General features: G+C 41.2%; 1 pseudogene; it reads right to left on the bottom strand.

Moving 5' to 3' along the window:
- Window positions 1-804: 804 nt before the first annotated feature.
- The window catches only part of LOC123153651 (histone-lysine N-methyltransferase ASHH3-like), a 36492-nt pseudogene continuing 27067 nt past the window's right edge, over window positions 805-10229 (bottom strand).

The following is a 10229-nucleotide window of genomic DNA, read 5'->3' as shown; positions in this document are numbered from 1 at the left end:
ATAAAGAGGCGGTGGGTAGGTAGTTCACGTTGTTGTTTTTGTGATCATGATGAAATGGTACAACACTTATTCTTAGAATGCCCACTTGCCAAATTGTTTTGGCGAACGATTCATATAGCCTCTAACATTACTCCTCCAGTTGACATTGAATTGTTGTTTGGAACGTGGTTAGCTGGGGTTGAGACTATCACCACGGCTCGTATCCGGATTCGAATATGTGCACTCATGTGGGCTATATGGAATTGTAGGAACGATATGATTTTTAACAGACAACATACTTTAACTTTCTTGCAGGTTATCTCCAGAGCTACCGCGTGGATCTGTGCGTGGTCCTTACTCACTCCTATGGACTCCAGGGAGCCTTTGGTTAATGGGTGCAACCAGTGGGAGATGGTAGCACGGGCTATATTCAACCGGTTTGGATGGTGGTTGCATAACATGATTGGAGTCTAGGGAGCTTGTCCTATACATTGCCATACCGGTTGCAATCTTGAGCATGCATTTTACTTTTATTTTTCCACTCCTTTTGCGAGCTGTAATACTTTAAGACTTTGTGCTACTTCGAGACTTTTTAATAAGAGGGCTGTATGCATCGTCATGATGCAGAGGCCGGGGCATGCCTTCATTTCCAAAAAAACTTATACAACATGCAAAAGTAACTGAAATAGAAAAGAAAATTAATAGGATGAACAAGAAAAAAAATGTGATTTTAACAACAACCAGTTGTACAAAATAAGGGTTTGAATATGAAAATAGCACTATGTTATACTGTAAGAAGTTAGTCATCACTGTAACCATCAATAATCAGTCTTCTTCTGGATCTTCTGGGCGGTGTAAAAAGATAAGATCAAATGAGTAGGGGGCTTATCTGGAGCAAATGACAAACAAGAGTATATAGTTCTCATTGTTCCAATCACAGTTACAACCAAGAAGTTGTAGACATCAATGTAACATCCATTGGATCTGTGTATCAACTCAACCCGAAAATTCTGGTGCTTCTGAAACATTGTCTAGTTCAACCTATCGAATAGCATAAAAGCGAAATTTAACAGTAAAAAACTAACACCAAAGAGCAAAAGTCAAAATTTAAAACCTTTTCCATGGGGCTATTCGAAAGAAAATCATACTAACAAAGAAAGAAAGAAAGAAAGAAAGAAAGAGACAGGCTATTTACAGAACCAGAGCCTTAGGATCTCTGTGGATGTTCGAATTGAATTCGTATATTAAAATTAGAGACCCAATTAAATTTCAAGTGGAAATGGAAATGATGTATGATTCAAAATTTTGTGTTTGGTTGCTTACTAAATTATTGTTAGAAATGAAACAATGGCCCAATTCCATTTTCTGTTTGGTTGCTGGCACCCATGTTACCTGGAAACCTCATAGAGCCATCTTTCCTCTTCTTACATACTCCATGTTACTCTCTTCGGGAGTTCCCAATGCCAGGTTCCCATCCATGACTATGGGTGCCATACAACTATATCATTGAGTCCAGCAATTCCAGCAACCTCGTAGGACCTGGATGGGTCTCCAGCTACCTCACCTTCTACTAATATAGACAGACAACTTCTTTCTTCCTCAAGAGAGTTCAAAAGATGGATACAGGGGTCCCTCAATACCAACAATCTCGAAGGACCCGTATGGCACAGATCCTGGTACGAGACTTCAAAATCCAATACTCTCACCACCCAAACAACAGAATTCGCAAAGATACAATTTCGATTCCTCAGCCCGACTCCAACATCCAGATGGGGTGTTGGGGGATGTTTGTATAGTCAGTAACATTTTGAGAAAACAGCCAATTACTGGTTGGAACAGATCAGCTGGTGTTGATGGTCAGTTAACTGCTGATATGGTTAGTTAACTGCTATTTGGACCCCTCCCGATACAAGAACATGCTATTCAAGCCATTAACTGGTAGGTCCAGTTAATTTGTCTGATAAACCGGTTTATCAGCCGTGAGTCCGAATTATAGGCCGGGCCAATTAACGGCTAGGCCTTTTTTAGCCCAAAACTGGCACATTCCCTCCGCACGTTTCAAATTGCAGGTTTATGGCCTTCCAGATTGGCTGAAACATCACCAAAACATCAAGGCAACACTTTTTCTTGTTGCTATGTAGCCTAGGATTGCATATTTAGACACTTAGTACATTGCATGCTGCTATATAGCCTAGGATATATAGATATGGCCCTAGTTAATCTCCCGATAAATGGGTTAGCGATAAATTCAGTTATAGGATACCTGTTACCGATAATCTCTAGTCAACACCCGACCAATATGGTACCTGTTACCGATATCTTGAACATTGGTTCTAGGATGGAAAGGTGCTATGTCTATGTAAATATGAGTAATCCAATGGCTATTTAAACATCAAAGAAAAAAGTCAACCATGTTTTACTGAATTTGGTAGCAGATGCGAAGCACAAGCTAGCAAGTAAGTTATCATAGTGCTCCCACCTTTCCGGTTTATTGGGCTCATCTTGCAAATCACGTCAACGGAGGAGGACCTACTTAAGTTCTAAAAACCATATTAATACTACATGCATGGCCCTGTCACTCCTTCATGCATTCGTTTATTCTACGCTGGGAACGGGAATTTGATAGAATTTAATGTGGACATAGCTATATTCGCATGTTTCCAAGACCATGAGCCTTACAAATTATAAATTTCTGATTTTTGAGATAAGCCATGTGCCCCTCTAAACCGGAAAGGAGGTAGGAGTACCTTTTTTAGACTACAGTTAGCTACAAAACATGTGGGTTGTCCAAGAAAGCAAGGTATGATATAACCCACAAGCTCCAAAAGACAAACGAATTAAAGCAGTGCAGTTACTAAGAATGCCATACCGGCAGGAAGTCCCAATCTTCCTCTCTCATATCAAATTTTTCAATAGTTTCTTCATCAAGAAGTAACTGAACCAAAACAAATAATATAATATATAAATTGCAATTAGATATCATGTAAAAATCATTTGTTGAAAAACTCACAGTATGCATTCCAGTGTACTCATCATAGTCATGTACAACTGCTGGGACATACCTGAAAGGCATAATATTGAAAGACAAGGGGTTAAACCGGGCCGGCAATTCAAAACAAAAGAAAAAAGGACATCTAACGTCATCAACCAGATTTGAAATTGTGAAGGCATTACATTTTATCTCGACGATCCCATAAATGGATGATCTCCCCAATACAATTATCTGAGGTTGTCTTTCTTTTCTTTATGTCATGCAGATCTTGCGAACTTCCTGAGTTGCCATTGTGAAGAACAAATGAGTTGAACGACTTAGACGTGCCAACCATTCTTCTGTAGTTTGAAGACCCACAATGACAATCTTGACCTGCTCCAAACTGGACAAATCTGTAGATAAGGGCATAGATTAGAAATAGGAACAGTTTTGTATACACCATGCAATAAAGCAAGGTGGGCGAAACAAAAAAAAAATAGAATGGAAAAAGAATTATAAAACCATGAAACTGAATGACCATACTTATAGTCGTCATAGGTCAGCTCCTCCCCTCTCTGTATGTCACGAAGAGCAAAAATTCCAACTTTGGTCTCTCCATCCATAGTCCTGGAAAAAAATGTGATACCAGTAGCAAGTATGAGGGTCATCAGCATGGATATTGAATAATAAGCAGTACAATATAACTAACCATTTCTACATATCTGTGTTTGGTTCACAACTATGATTGATAAACCTGGACCTTTTTCGATAAAGGACATTTTGTTCGCACACGAACACGTCACCGTGTACCATCGACGCCGGGGGTGATGCACCGCAGCTCATGTCGAAGGAGATCTGATCGGCTGCGCAATACGCAGGAAAGGCGGCAGATGCTTTTGTAGACCCGAAGCGCCGTGATGTCTACTACACAACCTTCTTGTAGACATTGTTGGGCCTCCAAGTGCAGAGGTTTGTAGGACAGTAGCAAATTTCCCTCAAGTGGATGACCTAAGGTTTATCAATGGGTAGGAGGCGTAGGAGGAAGATGGTCTCTCTCAAGCAACCCTGCAACCAAATAACAAAGAGTCTCTTGTGTCCCCAACACACCCAATACAATGGTAAATTGTATATGTGCACTAGTTCGGCGAAGAGATGGTGATACAAGTAGTATATGGATGGTAGATAAAGGTTTTTGTAATCTGAAAATATAAAAACAGCAAGGTAACTAATGATAAAAGTGAGCACAGACGGTATTGCAATGTGTTGAAACAAGGCCTAGGGTTCATACTTTCACTAGTGCAACTCCTCTCAACAATAATAACATAATTAGATCACATAACTATCCCTCAACATGCAACAAAGAGTCACTCCAAAGTCACTAATAGCGGAGAACGAACGAAGATATTATGGTAGGGTACAAAACCACCTCAAAGTTATTCTTTCCAATCAATCCGTTGGGCTATTCCTATAAGTGTCACAAACAGCCCTAGAGTTCGTACTAGAATAACACCTTAAGACACAAATCAACAAAAACCCTAATGTCACCTAGATACTCCAATGTCACCTCAAGTATCCATTGGTATGATTATACGATATGCATCACTCAATCTCAGATTCATCTATTCAACCAACACATAGAACCTCAAAGAGTGCCCCAAAGTTTCTATCGGAGAGTCAAGACGAAAACGTGTGCCAACCCCTATGCATAGATTCCCAAGTTCATGGAACCCGCAAGTTGATCACCAAAACATACATCAAGTGGATCATAGAATACCCCATTCTCACCACAGGTATCCCACGCAAGACATACATCAAGTGTTCTCAAATCCTTAAAGACTCAATCCGATAAGATAACTTCAAAGGGAAAACTCAATCCATTACAAGAGAGTAGAGGGGGAGAAACATCATAAGATCCAACTATAATAGAAAAGCTCGCGATACATCAAGATTGTGCCACCTCAAGAACACGAGAGAGAGAAAGAGAGAGATCAAACACATAGCTACTGGTACATGCCCTTAGCCCCGAGGGAGAACTACCCCCTCCTCGTCATGGAGAGCGCCGGGATGATGAAGATGGACACCGGAGAAGGATCCCTCCTTCGGCAAGGTGCCAGAACGGGTCTAGATTGGTTTTCGGTGGCTACGGAGGCTTCTGGCGGCGGAACTCCCGATCTATTGTGCTCCTTGATAGTTTTAGGGTATATGGATATATATAGGCGGAAGAAATACATCAGGGGAGCCACGAGGGGCACACGAGGGTGGAGGGCGTGCCCGGGGGGTGGGTGCGCCCCCCTGTCTCGTGCTCTCCTCGTTGATCCCCTGACGCGCACTCCAAGTCTCCTGTATTGCTTTCTTTCCAAAAATAACTTTTCCGAAGGTTTCATTTCGTTTGGACTCCGTTTGATATTCCTTTTCTGCGAAACACTAAAACAAGGGAAAAACATAAACTGGAACTGGGCTCTGGGTTAATAGGTTAGTCCCAAAAATCATATAAAATAGCATATAAATGCATATAAAACATCCAAGGTTGATAATATAATAGCATGGAACAATAAAAAAATTATAGATACGTTGGAGACGTATCACCCCGCTTACCCGGGAGGGACCCCGTCAGGGCTCGCGGAGGCTATGGGCTGCTCCAGGTCGATTTGCTCGCCCCTAGAGCCTCATGGATCCGCAGCCCTCTGGCATGAAGAACTAGCGAAGAACAAGAAGAAAGATACAAGGGAGACATAAAAAGTAGATGAACACGAAAAAGTAGTAGATGTGTTTATTCGATTGGTGTTGTTTCAATCGGCCGTCACCTCCACTATATATAAGAGGCGGTTGGACTTCCCGTACAAGCAAAGGATTCATCTAGGCTTTCCTTACAAGAAAATTACATCAATTCACGTCCTACAGTTCTAGTTTCAGTCCAACTTGGATTCAGCCCGAATCTGTCCCATACTTCTGTCCTGCTTCTTGCGCGGGCCATAGAAATCAAATACTAACACGGATGGAGTCGAGTTCAACAAGAAACTTGTCCTCCTCAATGTTCTGCATAAGACAAAGCGGGCCACTTATCCTTTTAAGGCCATCTTTATGACTTTCAGGTCCTATCTTTAAATGTGGGTCGGATTCAATTATGCAGTTTTCTAAACTGTCCGAGTCTTGTAACAAGTCTGCAGGCCGTATACTATCTCCCATGATAATGACTGCAAAAGAAAAGTTGATCGTTACGATGATACACACAACTTCTGTGTAGAACACTTTTCCATATGAGGCCATCTGAATAACTTTTCGATCCCATCTCCAAGTTATGGTCGGATTGACTTTGGCAGTCTCCACCCTGGCAAGCTTTCCACATCGGCAAGGTTTCTACCCCGACAAGCTTTCACCCCGGCAAGGTTTACATCCCGGCAAGGTTTCTACCCCAGCAAGCTTTCACCCCGGCAAGGTTTCCACCCTGGCAAGGTTTCTATCCTGGCAAGCTTCATTCAGCCGACAAAGGCCAAAAACTCACGTGACCCATCAGACACCACCTAGGTAGGTGTCTGGTCCCTCGCGTCACTTTTTTCACTCAAGACCGGTTCGCGAAGTGTTGCCTCTAACTTTTTCATATGAACTCGGATTGGGACAATTTTTATATCAAAGTTAATTGGTTTGACGAGACGAAGACAATTCGTGTAGATCATTTTTTTATATGAGGTCGTCTTGGGGGCTTAATCGGCCAAACTATACTCTGAATATAAGATCTTGGTACTTTGAGCATAGTTTCGGCCTTTGAGATGAAATCTGACGGTGATGGCCCAAACTTCAAAGATGTTCATATCAACAATACGAAACTCCTTCATGTAGATCGCTTCTCCATTTGAGGCCATCTTAAATAAGTTATTGACCATGCCAAAATCGGGCGTCAACACATGCCCCCCTGTTTTTGGGCAAAGCTTGTGTGCCGAAAAATAACTTGCTAAGGACGATGTCAACACTCCATCGGCTAATTTTCATGTTTTCAGGACGATAAATTTATATCGGCCATTGCTTGCGTGAATATTCTGATGCAAGCTTGGGTGAAACTTTCTCAACTTCATTAATCCGGCTATAAAGTTCCATAGATATGCGTGTCAAAACCAACCATCAACTATATTGTCCACTCCTTCGCTAGGATTTTGCAGATGATCAAGAATGAATTTCCTCCAATCCTTACTTCGCCTGCATAAAAGTTTCATTAGTGGCCGAGGTGGTGAGCTCCAATCGGCCTTACCTATGTTGGCAAGAATAAGCATCGGCTATTGATAGATGTGCACCATGACATGGTAGTCGGATTCTTTCTATGCCAACTCTCTCCAATTGTCATGTCTAGATATATGAACAATTTTAAAGCAACTCAAGGCAAATTTTGCATCTAGACATACTCCAAGATAAACTAGAAGTGATTCGTCAAAACATTCATAACCCTTGGATATTTGTTGCACTACTCATAACGAATCACCGAAAGCCTCAATATGTATCGTACCTGTAGCAAGTAAAAGATCCAATCCGAATAAAAATGCATATTCGGCTTTGATAATTTGTGCATATATATTTTAAGAGGCACGCGAGGCTTCACAGAACAAGAGTACATGGAGATATATAAATAACACCAACACCGTGGCCATTGTTATGAATTCAACTATCAAAACATAATCTCCATAGTAGTTCTCTCCCTCTTCAATCAAACTAAGGACGATGTTAGAATTCCACACCGGCCATGATTAAATAATTTCTTAGGGCGATAGTTAAGTATCGGTCATTAACATAAGGTCCATGTAAACCTCATCCACCAAAGCACATATAGCCGAAAATAAACAAGTGAAATAACAAATCAAGCATTTTGGCCCTCTGGATCAGCAACAAACTTGTAGCTAATCATATGTATAATGATTTGGTAATACCCTTTCATGACATAAAAAATTATATTGCATCCATGGATCAAAATAAGCTCATGGAGGGTAACCAATCATACCTGGGATGAATTCCATGGCAAAGACATCAATGGCTTGTTTGACGAATATGTATGATGCGCTGACCGAAGATTTTCATGGGATGATGTACACCTTCGGCTTAATTGTTTTCTGCTTCCATCCTTCCCTTTCTTAACTTTTGTAACACTTGCTGCAATAGAAGGACCGACATCATTTTTATTTTTATTGTTCCTCTTGGGAACCCATGCCATGTTCTTGATTCTCAGCTCTTGTGCACTAAGCTTTTGTAGCTCTTTCTTTTGCCAATATGGTAAGCTGAGTGAGCACGTCTGTGATTTCGTTTCAACCAATGTCAACTCTTTTTGGGCCTTGTGCACCCTCAACTTCTTTTCTTCAGATTTGGCACTCTAATATTTATCAATTGATTTATTCACTTCTTTACCTTTTGTAGCTAATGTCAACACTTTGATTGGATCTTTATTATTTGAGATCAAATCTGAAGTAGCACACTTACGACCATCTCTTTCACGTGGTAGACTTGCTTGACCACCTCTTTTTGCATCCATGGGGTCCAACCCGATTCCTTATAATTGAAACGGTCTTTAACATGTCACTGTCCGAATGTTGATCTTCTCGGAGCTGCATAATATTGGTGAGATGGTCTAAATAAGATGGAGAATGTACCCTTATATCATGCTGATACGTCTCTAGTGTATCATTAATTTTTGATTGTTCCATGCTATATTATATTCTGTTTTGGACATTATTGGGCTTTATTATACACTTCTATATTATTTTTGGGACTAGCCTATTAAACGGAGGCCCAGCCTAGAATTGTTATTTTTTTTGCCTATTTTAGGGTTTCGCATAAAAAGAATATCAAATGGAGTCCAAACGGAATGAAACCTTCGGGAACGTGATTTTCTGAACGAACAATCCAGAGGACTTGGACCCTACATCAAGCAATCAACGTGGAGGGCATGAGGTAGGGGGCGCGCCTACCCCCCAGGCGTGCCCTCCACCCTCATGGGCCCCCTGTTGCTCCACCGACGTACTCCTTCCTCCTATATATACCTACGTACCCCAAACTACCAGATAAGGAGCCAAAACCCTAATTCCACCGCATAACTTTCTGTATCCACGAGATCCCTTCCTGGGGCCTGTTCCGGAGCTCCGCCGGAGGGGGCATCGATCACGGAGGGCTTCTACATCAACACCATAGCCCTTCCGACGAAGTGTGAGTAGTTTACTTCAGACCTACGGGTCCATAGTTATTAGCTAGATGGCTTCTTCTGTCTTTTTGGATCTCAATACAAAGTTCTCCTCCTCTCTTGTGGAGATCTATTCGATGTAATCTTCTTTTGCGGTGTGTTTGTTGAGACCGATGAATTGTGGGTTTATGATCAATTTTATCTCTGAACAATATTTGAATCTTCTCTAAATTCTTTTATGTATGATTGGTTATCTTTGCAAGTCTCTTCGAATTATCAGTTTGGTTTGGCCTACTAGATTGATCTTTCTTGCAATGGGAGAAGTGCTTTGCTTTGGGTTCAATCTTGCGGTGTCCTTTCCCAGTGACAGTAGGGGAAGCAAGGCACGTATTGTATTGTTGCCATCTAGGATAACAAGATGGGGTGTATATCATATTGCATGAGTTTATCCCTCTACATCATGTCATCTTGCTTAAAGCGTTACTCTATTCTCTTGAACTTAATACTCTAGATGCATGCTGGATAGCGGTCGATGTGTGGAGTAATAGTAGTAGATGCAGGCAGGAGTCGGTCTACTTGTCTCGGAAGTGATGCCTATATACATGATCATACCTAGATATTCTCATAACTATGCTCAATTCTATCAATTTCTCAACAGTAATTTGTTCACCCATCGTAAATACCTATGCTCTTGAGAGAAGCCACAAGTGAAACCTATGGCCCCCGGGTCTATCTTCCATCATATTAATCTTCCAATACTTAGTTATTTCCTTTGCCATTTATTTTACTTTGCATCTTTTATTTCTCTTTATCATAAAAAAATCAAAAATATTATCTTATCATATCTATCAGATCTCACTCTCGTAAGTGACCATATAGGGATTGACAACCCCTTATCGCATTGGTTGCGAGGATTTATTTGTTTGTGTAGGTGCGAGGGATTTGTGTGCGACCTCCTACTGTATTGATACCTTGGTTCTCAAAAACTGAGGGAAATACTTACGCTACTTTGCTGCATCACCCTTTCCTCTTCAAGGGAAAACCAACGCAAGTGCTCAAGAGGTAGCAATAAGGATTTCTGGCGCTGTTGCTGGGGAGGTTCGCGCAAGACAAGTCAAGATTTGG

The sequence above is a fragment of the Triticum aestivum genome, chromosome 7A (genome assembly GCF_018294505.1).
Source record: "Triticum aestivum cultivar Chinese Spring chromosome 7A, IWGSC CS RefSeq v2.1, whole genome shotgun sequence".
Classification (NCBI taxonomy): Eukaryota; Viridiplantae; Streptophyta; class Magnoliopsida; order Poales; family Poaceae; genus Triticum; species Triticum aestivum.
Note: the sequence above shows the minus strand (reverse complement) of the source record. Positions and strands in the feature narration are given on the sequence as shown.